At 40.6% G+C, this 20,769-nt stretch overlaps 2 protein-coding genes across 6 annotated transcripts in view; one reads left to right on the top strand and one right to left on the bottom strand.

Annotated features, from left to right (window-relative positions):
- The window catches only part of LOC145964525 (uncharacterized), a 194,940-nt gene that overhangs the window by 92,061 nt on the left and 82,110 nt on the right, over nt 1-20,769 (top strand). The gene's annotated exons all lie outside the window — the stretch shown is intronic.
- Nucleotides 1-20,769, bottom strand: part of LOC145964524 (LIM domain only protein 3) — a 111,767-nt gene that overhangs the window by 74,333 nt on the left and 16,665 nt on the right. The window contains exon 1 of one of the 3 annotated variants that reach the window (XM_083087395.1): nt 4,504-5,039. The exons of the other annotated variants lie outside the window; for them this stretch is intronic. The gene's annotated coding sequence lies outside the window, so the exon portion shown is untranslated. Of the gene's footprint in view, nt 1-4,503; nt 5,040-20,769 lie in introns of those variants that run through there. 3 annotated transcript variants of the gene reach the window in all.

Below are 20,769 nucleotides of genomic sequence, written 5' to 3'. Positions count from 1 at the left end.
GAAAAAAATAGCATTAAATCCCAAATGACGATTTTGCGCGCTTTCTCCGAATCAACTTTCGACCGTTGTGCCAAATGTTTTTATTTTGTTTTACACGCGCCAAAGAATTCGAGCCATCGCGTCGAGCCGAAAATTCCGTCCCGGGTTTTGCGCCGGTCGTTGTTTCGACTGCCGCTGGCCGGACTCGACGGGCTGCGGCGCAATTAAATTAAATGCTTCGGATTAATTGTTCGAAAGCAGTTAAATTAGTTGCGTTTGTTTCGCCCGATTTTTGCGCAATCTCGCTGCGGAATGCGTGAGATGCACGCATCGGGGGAATTTCGTTACCCTCGCGCGTTATATAGTTCGGTGCCCTGTGATATCACCGCGATGCAAACGTATCAACGCGGAACGATGGCGTGCCCCGAAAAATTCATTTGCAAAAGCCGCATTCGATGCGCCTCTGTGTCACACCGAGCGAGAGCGATCGAGAACGGTGCGCGCGTTTTCCCAGTATTCGATTAAAAGCTTAAACAAGAATCGACCTAATTATTAATATAATACACTGTGGGTGATGTATATTTCATGACCGTAACAACGAATTTAATGTATACCTTTGAATTTTTAAACATCATTGACCAGAATTAAACCACTAAATAAAACATTTATAAATCCACGGACATAAATCTATATTTATCCTTTTATATATTTCCATTTTCATTTTAAATACAATTTCATATTTGGAGTAGCGTTTAAGCGACGAAATACATGATTTGTATCGTATTTTATATATCAAATATTATATCAAGGACAAAAAAAATACAAAATCCGGAAACAACGATGCTCTCGCGTTATCATTCCTATGTCTAGGGTGGCTCGCAATTTTCCTTCGATAACACGACGAAAATTCCCCCTATTACTACGCATACCAGCAGCCGCTGAAGACCATCCCCAATGCCCCCCGTCTCGATGATGCTCGGCCGGCCAATCCCCGTCGAGGATCGTATAGCCGGGTATACTCGGCAGCCGGAGCGGCCGAGAACCGCATCCTAGAGTGCAGCTGCAGCGCCGGCGCGGACTCTTGAGCCGCATTGCTCGGATTCTGGCGAGGATGCGTCTAGGAGCGAGAGGCTGACGAGCTCGCAAGTAACGCGTCGATAGACATGGTCAGACTGGCATCCGGCCGCAAGCTCTCGACCTCATCGGCAACCATGAGATACGTTGGCCTGCCCGAGTCCACCCGGCTTTCGAGCTGAGTCCTCGCCCACCCCTCCCCTTCCTTCCCCCGTCCATTCCTAAGATAGAGAGACGATCCCGATGCTCGCCCACCCCTCGCCGGCTCCTGCAGTGGGTGCGAGACATCCGGGACACGACGTACCGAGACGAGATATGCATCATTTGGTTACCCGACTGGCCGACTAGCGCATCTCCCGATCGGCGTGCCACCCAGATGCATCCTCGATCGGATTGGCTCCGGGCGATCCGGAATGCGAAAGGGTCCTCCAGTCAAGATTTTCAGCATAACTATGCGAGCATGCAATGTCGGATTCGGATCCCGATGAGTCTGCGTTCCGATATGTCCGCGTGTCGGCGCGACGAGCCCGTTATGCACTCGTGTGCTTCGTTATTGGAGAACATTGCGTAATCGTAATAGTAGCGCAAGAGTAATGGGACGTTAATATGTATTGGCGCGCACTCGTACCTTGATTTTCAGGACACTACTGTTATTACTATATTTAAACATTTAATCTGTATTTTTACTTCATGAAAATCTTGATGGTACACGCGAAAATCAAATCGAATATCTATCATATTTATCGCTTGCATTTTTATTTAACGAATAGTAAAATATCTATGTGATGCAAGGGCTTGTATAAGACTTTCGTTGAATTTTCGCTAAATATATTATCAGCAGGATAATTATCCTTTATATTTACTTAAGTTTTAAAGTCTGACCAAGTTTCGCGCAAGGCCGAGATATTTCGAAAGAATGAAACGATTCTTTTTCTGCAAGAGTTTTACGAATGCGACGGATACGCGATACGCGAACCGTTCGTCCGGTAACGCGCATACCCGACACCGAAATTGCATACCTCCGTGTACGCGTACATACGGGCTGGAAACAAACGAATAGGGTTGTTCGGGCGCCGTAAAGGGTCCGATGGTACGAGATGGCGAGGAGACGCGGGCGGGGGCTCGCTCGGGGGGGTTTGAAGGGAGCGAAATGGTGGTGGATGGTGGTGCCGGTGACTCGGTCGCACGTAGAGACCGAGGGGTTTGGGAAACGTAATCGCTCTGGCCTCGCGCGCCTCAACGGACTGTCCCCCCTTTTACCCCATACGCGTCTCGTCTTTCTCTCTTTCTCTCGTTCTTCCCCCACGCTGCCGCTATTTATTGCTCACACTCGGCCGGTTCACAACATAAATATGTTACACCTATGGCCGCACCTATTGCACCGAGTTCGCGAATTCCTCCACTGTCGGCCGAATTCGAGCGAAGAAAGAATGTCCGCAAGCGGGCGAACAGATGGATTGGTATATTTTGAAAATAAATTGGCTCGTTTGCCACGTTGGATGCTCGTATATATATACTTTAAGTAAGGTAATAAATTTCAAAATTTCTAATTAATTAAAGTATTATGAAATACATAATTTTGCAATATACAATATAAAATTTATCTACCTCATATATTTGTATACATATATGTATATAACGCTCTATATAGGTTGTTTTAAGTCTCTGAAACTCTTTCTACAAATAAAAATCTTATCTCTGTGGACTTCTTGGCATCAATCTAGAATTATCTTGTTATCTGTCTCTTAAGCACATTGAAAAATCGCGATCATTTTTTTTTAAATTCATGCGATTAAAAATTAAAATTTTTTTTAGAAGAAGAGGCTTTAGGAATATAATAGTAAATAAATAGTAACATGTGTTATTTTTTATTTAATAAATAAGTAAATTTTATTTTATTACACTTATATACAATTTAAAAGTTCTAGTTACAAAAACATTTAAATAAAAATTATAAATTTGTGACAATTAATGCATATTCATTAGAAAAATAATTTGTGTTTAAATTGGTCAGAGAATCCATAATCTATATATATAAAAGGAGCATATATAAGATCTGCAATGTATATATAATATCATATAAAATCGATTTGTTAAAATTTATACAATTTTTACGATTTATACGATCTTAGTATACTTTCCTGTATTCTAATTATTATTTCTTTATGCTTTTCATATAATATAATATTAAGTTGAAGAAAATAATGTAAAAATAAAAATTAGTCTTTACGTTAATCTTTATCTTTTATAACTGTACTATAATTAAATATAAAAAAAATATTAGTATATGTACATATTGTAGTATATGTACATATATATAAATTATTAGATATGTATATAATTGTAAATCATAATTTTATTTTACTAGAAAAAAATTAAAATTGTTAAAGTATAGATTTAAATATTATATACTAGTTTTATTTCTCTTTCTCATTTCATTATTCTAAATATATTTTCGCCTTGTTTTACGCAGAAAATTCCATCAACTTTTTTAAATACTTTCATGTTACACCCTCAAGAAGTGCTTCTCTTAGGGTATACGAACATAGGGTGTCTATTTGAAGGGTGGTAGCATCGAGGGTTAAGTTTCAAAGATAAAAGAAGGACCAACTGTTGAATATCGGCTCTCTCCAACCGACGCCAAGTACTATTATACATCAAAGTTTCTTATATGTAGCATATTATGTTCTATTCTATAAAATTTTTTACTTATCACATTTTCACATAAGCGCGCCATAAAAGATTAGTTATAAAAATAAAGCACTGTCTCTTGTATCAGATTAATTTGTGTCCACATTACTATATGCAAATTAAGCAATTTTTAAAATTTCATTTCGTATATATTTTATATATTTAATAATATAAAACAATTTATTAATTGATGTAAATTAATTATAAAATAATTATATCAAAAGAAAAATTATATGAGTTAGAATTGACGCTTAATTATTAATATTAATTATTCATATTATCATAATTTCATAAATATGAATAAAAATTAAATAATATATATAATATAATACATCTTAATAATATTTTAATCGCAGAATAATATATATATATATATATATATATCTTATCATTAAATGTTCTTTTACATCGTTTTTCTCACCCTCTTTATCATGTATGAAATTTTTACACTATCGAATGAAATATTCGATTTTATGCAAATGCATTTCTTTTGTCTATTATTTACATGTTTATTTTTATAAATATTTTATCTCATAAAGGGATACATCAACGAATCTCAATTATCATAATTACTACTAAAAATATGTCCAATGACTCTATTTTTGACTAGACATAATAAGATATAAATTGAAGGAGACGCACACTTGAATAATTATTTTTATACAAGTAATTGTAAAAGAAATGTATATAGGGGGAGGGGGTTAAATTATTTGTATAATTTTACAAATAGTAAGTAATATAAATAAATAATTTTCTAACCTTGTCCGTAACTCACGTTGAAACGTCTTTGTCGATTGTTCTTGATTTTCAGTGGGGACTCGATCTCAGCAGGTTTTCCGAAGCACGACTAAATCTTTCACGTCACAGTAATATAATATGACAATGACTCAATCGATCGTTTATATAAAGCGTTAAAATCGGAGGGGAATGGAGAATGAGGGTGAGAAAGAGAGAGACAGGTAAATATCAGAGGAAAAGGGTGAGAAAAAGGCAAGGGAATGACGATGTAGAATGGGTTGAAGGGTATGAGTTAGAGAAAGAAGCTATTCAAGAGATTCGCGCGGAAGCGTAACGTTCTCCGGCGACGAGAAAATATCTTCCCGTTACTTGGAACTTCCTCTCTCTTTCTCTCTCGTAAGCTCTCTCGCAAGCGCCCGCTTTCGCGCGCGCACCGGGCTCTCGCAACTCCGCGAATGCACGTGCAACTCGGACGCGTGCCACGTGGTGTTTGGTCGGAGTGGCACGGCTACGAAAGCCGGAGCCGAAACGGCGAGCTTGCAAGCACCCGGCGTTTTCCATTGGCCGAGGGGTGGAAACTGCGCATGATTGCGGGTGTGGCCCGAGCTTGAGGGGTGGAATAAGCTCGGATCGGCGATAGGACACCCCGTGAGAGGGCACGTCTTCGTGGGTGGTCACCGGGTGCCCCGGTCGCCATCCCGCCCCGCTGAAAGCTCGAAAGCTCTTTTTCCTTAATCTCGTAACGAGCGCGAGAACTGCTCTCCCGTCCGAGTTTCCAACTTGCGAATTGGCTTCTTCCGCGCGAACGGGCGTGCTCTTTCGTGGCAATGATATGGCGGCACTCAAGTGTTCATCATCGCGTGGGAAATCGCGCGGCGAACGCGGGAAATTAAGTCTCGAGTAGTAACGTCAGCGTCAAGTCAGACACCTTGGTATACGTACGAGATGGTTCGATAAAGCGATATATTAGAGTGAATAAAATTTTATAAAAAAAACAACGTAAGAGATATAAATTTAAAAATGAAAATTATTATATGGTTGTATAATAATAAATAGCATTTCTATTTAATAACATTTCTTAGGAACATGCATTGCATTAGACACAAAAACAAAATCAATTTCGTATATGATACTACTAATTATAAATCTTGAGAAACGTGGACAGCTATTATATCTTGAGGAAAAAAGAATACATTTTTTAGCGTGATTTATGAAATAAAAAATATACTTATTTGAAATTTTTACAGTTTTTCAAAGCTTTCGTTTATTTCCGCTTTGTCCAAGCCGACAAAGCTATAAGGCGCAAAAAAGTTTTATATAATATTAAGAAATAACGATAATAACTTAAGAAAAAAATATTAAAATATTGACCGCAATGATGATACAGCATAGTTTTCCTTTTTTAGCAACAGGTGGAAAGCATTCAAAATGCATATCACAAAAAAAACAGAAAGAGAGGGAGAGGGAAAAAGAAAAAGAAAGAGAGTCAAAAGAACGGAGCGACGAGAGGAGATAAAGTGCGAACACTCGATTTGTCGAAATTAAATTATATCATCGACCCGTTTGAACGAGTTCGTATACTTGCGCGATGTTTGGTCAGACATTAACAAATGCAGACGGCTTGTGGATATTTGACGAGGCCGCGAATCGGCGATAAAGCGAAAGTCTAATCACAGCTGGCCGATAAATAAATCGGGTCGGCTAAACAGCGAGTCAGTCAGAAATTGGCGTTCGGTTCAGTGAACAAGGGTGATCTCCATCGCGTATTTACACGATATGCCTACCGCGATTGGCGTACTCGTCGTTTTACCCATTCATTCTCGACGGGGTGGTATTTGCGTTGAAACTGCCCCTGACGTGATGTATTATCGATTATAGCTCGAATTTTCGAGGTCGACGTTCCATCAAGATTCAAAGATGTTCTCATTATGAGTTTTAGTTATTTGACGATTCGTGTCAGAGAAATCTCTCCAGAATTTATTCGTTCAATTATAATTCTTTACAACGATATAAATCTCACATAATAATATATGTGACAGTATCTCGTAATTTGATGAAATAAACGTAATATTTTTTAACGAATTAATTTTTTTTTATAATAGAATCAATATCCGAGAAATAAATACAACTTTGAATTTCAATATAATTGCATTGTTGATTTTTCAAAGAAATGATGAATTTCTTATCTTCTTTATTGTAATAAAAATTACTTATTTTTCGCCTTCAAATCTAATGCGAATGTATATAATTATGATGATACTCTTAAACCAAAATGTGACTCAATAAAGAATATATAATTATAATAATTTTTCGCATTTAAATTTAGAACATCAGACCTGTTAAAGATCGAGCATCTTATGCAACATTGAGAAGCTAGAAGATCATTATGCGGTGTGTCTTCAACTAGACGTCTGGACGTGAATGTTTAACGGTCCGTCGTCTCGACGGCCGCCCAATTATATAATGTCAATTATTGATTAATTGCAATTATAACACGAACGGTTTCGAGAGGGCCCGATACGGATATAACGATCGCCATTTCATAAATTCGCAATGACGCGAGAGAGAGAGAAAGAGAAGAATGGGAGGGAGGGAGGGAGCGAGCGCGCCGCGGCCTCTGAGTGACGTGTCATTTATCGCATAACGCGAACGTTTATGCGCATTCGTGTCGCATAATTGCAATTAGAGCGGAATTCATTTACATCGACCGACATTCGATTTGTTCCGAGAGAAAGCCCGGGATTTACACGTACCCTCGACGCGGCGCGGCGCGTGAGCGCTCGTGTTAGTCGTGTCGGGATTTATTTCCGCGCACGTCAATGCCGCGACAGTTCCGCGATGTAAATAGGATTGGATTAGCCGTTGGATCGCCCGGTTTCGCGAGTGAGAGAGAATAACTTCTATTACGCAATAACGAAAACCGCGACGAGGAGCGATAAATAAATCAGGTCTGTCAAGAGATACAGCTCTATTTCGCGCGACGTAAGCAAGCGATTAATGCGAAACAACATGTTCTCTCCGAAAGAATAATCTATGGCTAAATGTTAATTAAAATGCTGATAATAGGAGATGAACAAACGATATTTTACAAAAATGTTAATTCATCTATATTTGTAGCAAACGATATATTTAACAATATAAATTTTTAATCTTATTTTCGACAAATGAGATGCTTGCTTATCTAGCTTTTATGATTCTTAATGTCTCGATTTACATATCTTCCTTTTGGAGAAATAGAGTTTAAAAATTTTAAACATTACACAAAAGTTTATAGACCTCGATATGCATGTTATATAAAACTGTGAAATATAAAATTCAAGGAATGATGTCTTTTTAAATATATTTATCTTTGATTATTTTAAAGACAATCTTCTCTTGTCAAAAATGTCGAAGCAAATTGCTATTTATCGCATTTATCTTTTCAATTGTCATCATCATATTTTAATATAATTAATAGTGGAATTAAAATAAAATCGACTTGGAATTAATTGAAGAATATGACTTTTTCATATTTTGAAGATCAATTTGCCCTCTCATTTTCAATCGTCAAATTAAATAATAATTGGCGACTATAAAGGTAAATTAATAAGCATGATGAATATAAAGGAGAAATTTGAATTTACAGTACGAAATAAAGTATTGCCGCGTTTTCCAATTGTTTCAGTCTCCTGTTGCGAGTACAACTCAACGACCGACAGCGCGATCCGAAATTTTATACCAATTTTTCAAGAGCCGCACCATTCTACCTGGCGCGTCGGGATTAAAAGATAATACCGGCGATCCAATTTAATCGCACGATTGACGGGTAAACAGACACCGCGGCGTTCACTCTCGTCCTCCTCCGTCCCTTCTCTACCCTTTTAGGACAAATCCGTGGCGCGATGCCCCCAAACCCGGTAGAAAATATAATTCAAAGATATTTATAGCTGGATTACCGCGCTGGAATTGGGTATCTAATATACATGACCGAACCACCGAGTTGCCCGAATTTTAATTGTCCTACCGAAAAACTGGTCCGAGGATATCGATCTGCGACGATCATCGAGCACACGCGAATTTCTGTAAACGTAGAGTTATAACTAATGATGACATACGTGACCTTTTTGCGGATGAATGTCAGATATGATTTTACACCGCGAGCTCGCAATCAGAATCATACGTATATTGGACAAGAGTTTCTCGGCGGGTTTGGGTAAGGATTAGCCGCAATTGATAGCCACGAGAATGGAGGGACGTTTCTGAATTTGTCGTGCAGTCGTAGCTGTTCAAAGAGCGACCGTTGGCATAGCTCGATTGCATTCATACGCGATTCGAATTAATATTTCGCGCGGCTACATTTATCTATTTTAGAAACGTCGATTAGTTAAAAAATTATTTCTCGAAAAAATACTCGGCAAAAATTTCGATCGAATCAGCGATGATGAAATTACAATCACATTTTAGCGCTTCTAAATATACGACTTATATTGTTTCATCGATCAGATTGATATTGGTTCAAGTTTGTTTTATCTTAAACTTTACAAGTCCCTCGATATCCCCGATTACTCGGACCGAATTAAATCCGGAAGTTTGCAGAGCGACCATCATCTCGTTGCCGTGACTGGTCCGCGACGATAGGAAAGCCGAAACGACGTAGACTGCAGAACGTGCCGAATGCGAAATTAATTGGAGCCAGCCGGTGCGGCGCGGCGTGCGGCCTCACCGCGGCCGGGCCCGTAGGGGTAATTTTGATCCGGATCCGGGAGTTAGTGCCGGGACAGTGTTCGGTGTCCAGTGTCCGCCGGACGGACAGCGCGGCGCGGTTAGTGCCGGGCCAGATGTCGCCACGGGCGTGACGTCACCGGTTAACTACCCCTCGTGGTGGACACCACTACAGCGGAGCGCCTTCGTCCGCCGACGGACACGATATGCGGGGATGATTCTGATTAATTACCGATAGTTACACAAGCTGACGCCAGACTCTCCGTTGACAACCCTCCACGGTATCGCCGGACCGCGCGGCAAATCCCTCCCTCCCACCTCCCTTACCCATCTCGCCGGCTATCGAAAAGTCGCAGGAAACCTCGCGTTTTATAAATTGACATTCCAATATTTTGCTATAAATTTCAAGTTATATTTCTCGTTTTTTTTTTATATTTTTAACGAAATTGACTTTGATCGTATAATTCGTAAGTTGAGTACTACAAAAATAATGGCTATAAACATGCAAAGTGATCTGTCTTTATTATATGCTATTTCGTACAATATGTGTTGTATTAAACTCTTCCGAAATGATTACAAATCAGATATCACATCTATTCACGGAAAATTGCTATAATATATCATTTCATGATATTCTGATATTCTGCACTGTAGCGCGTCGTATGTACAATAACGCGCCGATTTATTAGAGGCGTCATATATCGGATGGATCAAACAATCCGTTTACGTCTGATGTAGATTTTTCGGTACGTGTCGCGCGTACCCCTCTTCCCCTTTCCCCTGCAACGTTCATTTATCGATTCGCCGAGGCTTAATTCATTTCGAGGGTCGCGACGAGGGAGGAAGGATTGTTATTCGAGAAGGGATGAAACGGTGCGAGCAACCAGTGCCTCTCTCGCCTAGCCCCTGTCCCCGCTTCTGCGCCCCCCCCTTCTCCTCCCTCTATTCTCGTTGCAACCAACCTCGCGCGAAACGCATCGAGCCGCGCGGCCGAACGATCGGACCGCCAATATTTGGCAATTACGAAATATGAGTTTACATTTAATAATTGCGGTAAACACCGGCGGACGCGTCGAGTGGCCACAGGGGGTGAGTCCGACGAGATACGGTCGCGGCCGCGCGCGCCCGCTTGGGATAAATTCCGATTTACTCCTCCTCCCTCCCCCTCCTCCCTCTTTGTTTGCTTCGTCTGTCTCCCTCACGCTCCGAACGATAAGCATTATTATTATAGACGAGATGTGTTGTTGCACCTTATTGGCCATTGATCCGAATCCTTCGCTTCCCCATCGACTCTTGTGCGTTCACATGTGATGGCATATCCGTAGCATTTTTCAGTTTTATTGTTATGAAGAAAAATTTTCATCTTAGCTAACGACCAATAAAATGGAAAATTGTGTTGTCCATATAATATTGATTATATAATTGTTTATATAATTATATACAAAAGCACTTATTTTTTTACACAAAGAAAATACATAGTAAACATACTATATTAATTCTATGTTTTATTAAGATTTAATCTATATTTTGATTTATCTATATTAAATGAAACATAATCAAACTTTCATTTCTAATAAATTTTGGAGCTTTCCTCAATAGCAACCATTAATGGCGCGGTAAAACATTCGTATTAAATTAGAGAAAATTGACTTCGTTATGCGCGAGGTGAAATTCGCGTCTGCGGGGCCGCATTGTCGCGAATAAAGACGGAGGAGAGCAACCGTCTACGAGATAACTCGATTAATGCGAACTATCGTGAATTCGCGGGATGCTGCCGCGTTGAACAAAGATAGATAGATAGGTATTAGGACGGGAGAGTCAGCGGGGGAGCGGGAGGGAGATTGGTGTCGCGAGAGTTGGGAGACGCGGGAACCTCCGCGCGACAAGCCATTAATGACGATATGATCGATATTAGCAAATATTTCCCACGAGATACCTCGTCGCGCGACAGACTCCATCTCCCCCATCCCTCCCTCTCTTTCCCTCGCTTAGATATTTCGCGATCGGCGTTGGTTATCGGCAACGACATTTATTCAAATGTAATATCTCGCCTTTGAACGAAGATTACCTGCTCGGGAAATGTGTCCCACAGGTACACATCCTTCTTTCTCTGACCTATTCCTCGTTCTAGCTTGATCTTGTCGTCGCTCCAACGAGAAGCCCTTTGGCTTGTATGTCTGCATGTATGAGAGATATTAATAAAAAAAGTTTTGTATTCCATCTCCCTGTAAGATCGCTATATAAGCGTGTCATGTATGGGTGCTATAAATATGGAGATGGAAATTTGCATTTGCTTTGTCCTTGTATTACAATATAATATTATTTATTTTTATTATAGTTTCATTATTGCGTTTCAAATATTTATATTTTCTAAAATAGGATATAAGCTTAATAATATATTTTATAAATTAAAAAATCAATGCATAAAGATTATAAATAATCTCTTAAATTTATATTTAAAAAATCAAAATTATATAAAGATTATACTCCTTGATATAATCTCATCTTTTAAAAAAATATAAATTGAAATAGCTTAGAAGAGAAGTAAGCTCTTCAATTATTTCACCGAGTATCCATTTCTTTTCCACATTCATTTCTACGCACGCAACATACGCACGCACGCATTACGTTTACTCGCTCGCTCATTCGTCTCGCAATCCCCTCCTAGTTAGTGTCCGACAGTAGTTGAGAAAGTTCTCTCAGCCTTCTCTCTTAGCGCAAGCTGTTCCACACAAGGCACTCGCGCCTTTTTCCAATTTCTTAAAGAGCCGCGACAATTTATGTGAAGCCTGTTCATAAAGTACGGCGACCCTCCTACCTCTCGTCACCCTTCCCGCTCCACAGTAAACTCGGGAGCCACCCTCCCGTCCCTTTCGTCTCTCCGGCAGAGTTCTTAAAAGTTACTTCGACTCGTGTTTCTCGATACTTATTAGCTTTCTTCGGCACAAAGCCATCGACAAAAGGCGCAATCACTAGAATCATGCGAACACACGTGCGCGTATTTCGAAAGAAACTTTATTAATATATTAGCACCAAAGTCACACATGTGTATTTTTAACATTTCTATAAATGTAAACGATAAAAAGAAGGAAGTACATTTTATTTCACCTTCCAATTCTGAAATGCGAAAGGATGACGCATGATATTTGAAACAATTTCCATAATGCAATCGATAACGCAAATAATTATTTATGATTTCGTCCAAGTATCAAATACACGCGAAAGATGTATCCAATCTTGAAAATGATATCGTGATCGTGTGTGGATACTTTAGGAAATTGATTAGAGGGGTTGCGGAAGGGTGGTAGGAGGGAGGCTACCTAGTTTGCTGCGCCTCCGTAACGTGGCAGCACCCGTGTCACGATGAAGTAAAATTCGTTTTTAAACGCTTCTTAAAACTCACCCCTTGCTACAGTATACATAGCATTTGTATATCTTTAAGTAATATTTTTTAGAATTTAATGCATTAATTATAATCCTTTATACATTTCATCTCGATCTTATTTCTCATTTATAATAAAATTTGCACTATTTATAATTAATTATAAATAGTCTCATGTCAAGAATAGACATACAAGAGAAACAATAATGTACATAAAATTTAACATTTATAATTTTCGATGATAGGTTTATCTTATAGAGTTTTCTGGCGTCCAAGATAACTTATTTAATTAATAATTCGAATAAATTCTCGAGATTAGTTTCCTATAACTTATATTGACTTTAGTATGCATTGAATCTTCAACTATTTAGTTGCAAAACGGAAGCATTTCTTTCGCGTTTTCCAAGGACGTGCCGCGACGTTGAATGTCGAAACGATCGAAGTAGCGCATTGCCACTACAAAGTTGTGCACGCGTCGCGATTTCTCCATCATCCGTTTAAGCAAGCTCGAGGAGAAAGGGGGTAAAGAGCCGGCAAGGAGGATCTCTGCTTTCTTCCTTTTCGATTAAAATTCAACGCCCGTCGGACAGCCCGTGTAATTGGCCGAGATCTCTTTAAGCGAGAAAATTACCCAGAAGGGGTTGTAGAGCATCGAAGGTTTAACAACCGACCGAATGGCAAGAGAGTGATGGGGGGAGGGGGAGGGAGGAACTCCAGAAGGGGTGAAAACCCGGTCCAGCTTTCCGCCCACTGTCACCCTCGAGAGAGCAAAAATCCTGCCAATAAATAAATTTAAATACATGAATATCTAACCCCCAACCACGGACGTTAAACGCCGTGATAGCGGCTTTGCGGTTTCTAACGGATATTGCCGCGTAAATAAAGCGAATAGAACATCTTCAAGCTCATCGCCAACTATTCTTCCAATTGTTCGCGATGATGCATGTGTGCAACGCTTTCTCTGAAAGGCGAAAAAATATTCTGGTATACATCAATACTTTATTCAAAATGAAAAATGTTCTTTGTAAACTAAATTTTAGAATGATTATATAACACTTTTCTCATAGATCGATTTTGTTCTTATAAAACTTTTCTTTGAGTTTCATTTATAAGAATACATAATGTTGAAGATACAAAATTCGTCTTAAATGATAGTATCTCGATAATTTCATTGAAGAAAAATCAGCTGTATGTGCGAAAATCTCTTATGAAAATAGAAACTACAAATTATATAAAATATTTTATCTCATTATTTGTTTTAATCCACACACACACAATTCATGAATCCAATAATCGAGATAAAAAAGCCGTTAATGTAACACATCACTGCGACGCATCTCAAAGCATCCCCGTCATATTGACGCGAATGTGACTCGCTGCTGTACGGATATTTCTGTAGCTAATTACCCGCGCTTTTGTATTCACGCGTAGTAAAAGCGATAAAAAGGATAATAACTGAACCTTCGATCGCTCGCTGCGGCTCACGACGACGGTCGCGTCTCCCCTCGTTCCAGATCCGCGCGCCCGTTGACGTCACAAGTTTCTCGGGGTGTTTCTATACCAACTCCGCGCGTCCGATGACATAAAACCGTGTAATTAGCTATGTATGCCTCTTGTTCGTATTGGCTCGTACTACTGGCGGTGCACTTTAGAGCGTGCACAAGAGAAAGAGACACATCGTCGGAGGGAAGGAGAAGAACGGAGGGCAAAAGAGGACGAGGGAGAGACTGACTGCGGATTCGGGGATGAGAACGGGGCGAGGAAGAGTGAGAGACGGGGGTGAAGCGGAAAGGAGGGGGCAGGGAGGAGCGGTATGAAGTACCCGCTAATTAATACCCCTAATTGCACCGACCCCAGCCTACAACCACCGCCAGGGCTGCACGTACACCGGGAATACTCGTTTTCAGCGCTGAACGTGCGGCTCATCTTCTGGCCGATAGAACTATGCGGCGCATAGTTCGCGCGAGAGGACGCGAAAGATTAAACCGGTTAAAAAACCACCTCGAAAGCGAAACATTTTTTAATTGTCTAGAGCGTTTTACGGATTCATGCGATATGAGGGAGTTTCAGTTGAGCGCCATTTGCTTCCTACGACGTACATTTTCATGGTTGCTGGCATTTCTCGCGAACGATCACGCTTCGCTAAATATTCATATTTTAGTGCTCCTTTACTTTTCGAAAATTGCGCTTAAAAGTTTCATAGATCTCTGTTAGAACACAGAATAAATTTAGGATTTCTCCTCATCTCATATATTCTCTTTAGAATATTTAATATTTTAAAGATATTAAAAATATGTCTTAATGTCTTTCTCTCTCTTAAAAGTACAGTGAGCTAGCAAATAAAAGAAATAGTAGAATGCGATTCCTTTTTTCAGTCACATTATTTTATTATTTGACGTGTGATTGATAATAATTTAAAATTATTATAATGGATGGAGAAAAATAAAATAAAATGGATGAGAAAGATTTAGCATCAAAATTTAAATATAATGCAGACTGAGAAAGAGAGAGAGTTGAAATTCTTCCACAGCAGTTTTAAAAATACTAAAATTCTAATATTAACTAAAATTCTAACTAAAATTCTTTGCAAAATATAATACGTATGCTGTAAAGAGCGTAGTACATGCGAATGCATTATATGTCAACAAGTGAGGGGATAATAAAAAAAGCGATCGTAGACATGTCGCAAAGGTGTTTGCAAAGATCGGCACCGCACCCCTTTGAGGACCGTTTTAGACCGAGTCGTAAATCGCGCGGCCATATTTTCGCCGTTTCTGGGCTCTCACATATAACTGAAGGCGCCGCGCGACCCAAAGTTTTGTAGGCGCGCCGTATAAAGGGACCATGAGGGTGAAAGGAAGCGGAAGTGTACTGGATGGCGGGTGTCATAGGATAAGGATAAGGAGAAGGGACACCCGCCGTTGCCGCCGGTAAGTCCCTATATCGACGGCGGTGTTAAGTTATAGCACTATCCTGGCAACATGTCGCCGGGCTTGTTCGACAAACTTTTCAATGTCGACATATATTTTCCACGCGCGCCCTTTTATGAGCTGTTGAACCAGTCTTTCGAGCGGCTCAGTCGACGGTAAACCAATTCGACAATATCGATCTCTCTTCGCGTTTCTTTCTCTTTTTCTTCTTATTAAATATCTTTAATTTTAGATGATAAGAGCTCTGTCTTTCTCTCCCTCTGTCTTTTAAAATATGTATGTAAAAGTGACAATATATATGTTTGTAAAAATTGAGGAAATCGTTTATTCTACATCCAAATTTTTTAAACTCTTCAAATTATATCGCATCTTTTTTTAAACATTCGCCTGATCCTTTTATTTCATCTATCGTTAATTTACTATTATAAGAATTCGAATCGAAAATTGGCAAAACGCAACGTGTATGCGACTCTCGATGCGGCAAATTTGATGCGTGCGGGATTTTAGATTATGGAGTAAACGCGTTATGGAACGAACTGGTTAACGAGTGCGGTTAACCAGCTCGCCGGAACACCGTGGGTGTCGTCCTTGAATATATATGGCTGGCGCATTCGCGGCGACCCTGTCTGAACATATGTTGCCAGTTTCTGCTAGTTTCGGGGTCGTTTTCATCGCCGTTTCGTATAGGAGCGGTGTCTCTCGCTGCCGCTTGTCACTTGCCGTCGTGCGATCGTCCGTGACGACAGAAATTTTGGCGTTTAACTGCGAAAGTTCGCGCCTCGTTAACATTACTGTCATTACGCACGTGCATCCGACGATTTTGCAACTTGTCATCGTTGGGCTCGCACTAAAGCCCTACGCGATTTATCCGGATTTAACGATAACTATTTAAAAATTATTAATATTATCTTGCGATTCTAGTTGTTAGAAATCTATTGTAAAAAGATTAATTCTTTTAATCGCTCATTGTAAAAATATTTGCATCTATTTTTTCTTTTACATCCTCTCACAAAAATCTTCGTTTACGTCGTTGTATCGATGCTTTCGCTGAAAAGCGAATTAATTCCAAGCCAAGCGCACATATCGGAATACTTCCGCTCTTTACGGTGCGCATATCATACAAGCGCGCAATTATAGTCGCGGGCGTGCAATGTCAGCCGCGTATGTGCTAATCACTCGGTGCGCGCCGGTCACCGCTAATTAATTGCACGCGGCCGTCGCGAATCAATTCCATTGTCGCTCGATAAAGAAGCATTCACCGTGCGAATATGTAATTACTGATCGATCTGCGCATGCACGACCGGCGCTCGCACGCCGGCTTCGAGATTACCTCGAGCTCGATTTTACGTGAAAGTGGATTCGATTCGGCGGGTTTCCGGCATGGAAGCGAGCCAATGTAACTCCGCGCTGTGTATATTATTAACATGTAATTGAATGGCGCGAGAGAGAGCCTGAGACACGCGTGTTGGTGTGCGCGCGTGCAAAGCCACGCGCGTGCACGCACACGCGCACGTATATAGGCAGACGCCGCACTACGTGCATACACGAACGCGATCCATTGTGCGAAGTCGCGTGAGCGCCGCAAGTTAATTAAGAGCCTCTAATGAACCAGCCGCGCCGCAAACGACGACGGCACAACGCTCGCGTCTCGATCGATTAATTAAAAATCTTGCACGACATCGTCGTCGCAAAACGATGGCCGGGACGCTCGATGCTTCGTCGCGAACGGCGTCGCTTCCAATAGTTACGCGATGGCTAGATATCTTCGACATCTCATCGCTAAGCAAGGATGTCGAGAAACGCATGTTCTCGGAAAAAGAATAATTAAAAAGATGGACTCCTTGAGAAAATGTTTCAAGAATAAACGCCTTAAGAGAAGAAAGATTACGTAAAGAGATGAATTCTTGGAACGATAATGCAATATCTATTTTAATTGCAAACTCTTTGCAAAGTTTATTCTATTCTTGCTCTGAAAAACGCGCGCGCGTGTGTATGTTTCTAAGCTAAAAAGATTAACTTTTATTTTAAGTTAATTAATTTTTTATCAAACCACCCTTGGCGTATTCGAAATTGCCTAAACAATTATATTATTCGCAGCAATGGATGACGGCGAGGGTTTACCACGCGGTTAATCCTGGCCTCTACCCTCCGATTCTAGTTCGAGAGACGACGGTTCCGGATTATTTTCTCTCTTTATACGCACCTTAATTGCGCTTCGGCGCAAAATCCGCGATATTGATACAGCAAAGGACGCGCGAGATGTAATATATATCGTACGAGCGGTGCGATCGGGTGACTCGTCGCGTCATTTGGAAATTTGACGACGCGAGCAAACGAGGACAATTAAAATTTGAGCGCGTTGCCGGCGGCTACGGTGTTCGGTGATCGTTTAGGATATTGTAAACTGCTAGAGCGCTAGGCGGGGGTGGCCGGGAGGTTCGGAGGGAGGGACGACGATAGAGGGTGTGCTGCGGGTGCGCTGTCGTTGGATGGAGTTAAGCCGAGCCAAATGAAGTAAATAATCTGAATACCGCCCGTGCTAATTAGTTATATAAAGGGTCTCCTCGCAAGCTCCGTGGCTAGGGAAGCTTATGCCGTTAATTAACATACCGAGCAAGAGTGCCAGGCGTGGCACTAGAGAGCCGGAACTTCACTCCGTGAAAGGGAACGGCGGGGAGGAAGCTTGAGAAACATTATCGGGACAACTTTGTCACCGCTTTCCGCCGAGATCAAGCGCGGCAGGCAAGAACCGAGGGGAATTTTGCATTTTGCGCCTGCCGCGTTCATCCTCGAGGGGAACGCCTGACGATGAGTACCCTTCGCGGCAAAGATCGCGAATCTCGCGACGAGCGTTCTTATCGCTCTAATTTCTGCATACTCTCGTTGAGCTTACGATGCAGTTTGTATATGTTTAAACGAGAAGAGGAGCGCAGGGAGAAAATATTGTGCGCGATTGCGTAAAATCGAGACTTTAAGCGAACGAAATTAATATGCGCGAGAGAAAACAGCACGTAGATTATTCTGTATATAAATACTATGGATATATAATTGCATATGTTATATTGTAAATCTGGGAATATTATGTTTTGATAAATTATCAGATTAATATAATAATTAACTAATACTAGTTATTTGACATGCGATATAATTTTGATGCAAATATCCAATGTTGTTTAACATCAATATTATTTCTGATTATTTACATAGAATGATATTATTACATTACATAGAATGATAGGTCCGCGACGCAGAATCTCGCGCGTATAGTATTCTCCAGAAAAATTCGTTGAATAATTTCGAAAGTTCCATAAAAACGCGCGACGATCTTCAAACGCGTTTTTCCAGGCGGCGGTACACTATTCAGGATATATCTCGTAAAATGCGATTTATGCGATGTACCAGACTGCAAGACGAGCGCTCGTTCGTACCTTTTTTCTTCCGCCACAGACAATTCGCAATGGCACCTAGGAGTAGTATTTATGAATTTTTTAACGTTCGCGTTACACGACAGCTCTCCAGCACCAGACAAATCAGACGATGTTTTTCCTCTCTCTCTCTCTCTTCAGTATCTCTCTCTTTCTCTCTTTTTCTCCTTCTCTCTTGTTCACCTACCTGCAAATCTGCTTAAAGCTGCCACCCTTTATCCGAAATGTAAGGCTGTAAATTTCGACGTTTCGCTTGTTTGAGCAACGGATTTTTTCTGCCTGTGCTTCATACTCGCTGTCGCGCCGGAAATGAACGGTCTTTTTTATGGCGGCTCTTAAACGATTACCACCTCTAATGATACCCTCTTCAACCAGAAACCGTTGTGACATTTCTAAAAATTAGAATAATCGTTTTAGCGCAAGATCGTGACTGGCAATTATGTTAAAGCTACAATTCACTATCGCGTCTAACTTGTTTACAAATTTCGTGATAACGTAAAATGCAAGTGTTCCAAGACGGGCGAAATTAATGAGATCTTAAGCCGTACTGTAAAACGTCAACTGCATTAGAACCACCACAGGTATCTGTTTATTTTCCGGAAGGTGTTGGTTAACGATGAGACAAATCGGAACCGAAGGAGCGAGAACATACCACGTTATATATCTGCCAAGAGACGTATGATCAAAGCTCGATGGTTACGATACCTCGATCAGTCGAATGTCACTTGAATTATCATTTCGTTATCGACATGAACCGAAAAGTCTACATTCGGAAAATGTGTAAATTCAGCTTCTCTTTCATTGTTGTATCTAAGAGGATGCAGTGATATTAAATATGATTTATGGTCATTACATACCGCGAATGTTTGTTAAGATGATTTTACAGTTATACATGATTCCGCATAACAGCGATTCTTTTTCAGTTTACATTAAGGAAGAACGGCTCGCAAAATTTCGGCGAAAATTTCGATCGGATTTTTTCCCCCGATATTAAACCTGTCTATTAAATAACTACGCTAATCAAAGGTTTAACGGACATTAACTGTCTCGAGAGGAGATCGATGGAATCAACCCGGGTTGAATAAAACCTGTAAATGCAATTTTTTTTATTCAGCGACGTCCGTTAGCGCTAACGATTGTTAAATCACTTCTACTTTTAACGAACCATTAAAAATTGGCGGATCGTCAATTTCGTATTCGTTAACGAGAATTTCGGAAAGGCCGATGAAATAACCATTAATAACAAAAGTCTACATACGCCTCAGAAAAATACAAAAAAAAAAGCGTTAAAAAGTCAGGGAAAAATATTTTTTAAATGTTACGGTTTAATCGTATATCTCGCTAGTATACAAAACATACAAATTTCCTAACAAATACACCCGCTTTGAAATTATAATCTCACAATTAACGGCTCTGCGAAATTAATTCTTCCACGCAGTAGTGCAAGTCAAGCCTCGAGGCATCTCGCTTGTCCGGCCGACTAGTATAACACGGTGATGTGCAAGTCGCGAACCGCGCTCCTCCTCTCGCCGCTTCCTCCCCGCGAGGCTGTACGCCTCCGGCCTCCTCGGTAATCCTGAGTTATGGAGGATTATATCATCAATTTCGCCGACTAGGATCAGGTGCAGCGAGCACCATCGGCAGCCAGGATATATCCACGTATCTACACGAGACCTACACCCTCTTCTCCCTCTCTTGTTGAACGCGTTAACCACCGCACGGACCCTCTCGTCCCGCCTGTCATCCCCTCTTTCGCAACGCACGTTTTATATGTTACGTGATCGTAACGTGAGACAACTTAACGCGTGCGCGCAAAAGACGGGAAGTCGCGTCATGTCCGGCGTATCCG

This window comes from Camponotus vicinus, unplaced genomic scaffold, assembly GCF_025532165.1.
Source record: "Camponotus vicinus isolate PSW18456_S1 unplaced genomic scaffold, iyCamVici1.0 SCAF_13, whole genome shotgun sequence".
In the NCBI taxonomy this organism is placed as follows: domain Eukaryota; kingdom Metazoa; phylum Arthropoda; class Insecta; order Hymenoptera; family Formicidae; genus Camponotus; species Camponotus vicinus.
This window is presented reverse-complemented; position numbering and strand designations above follow the sequence as displayed.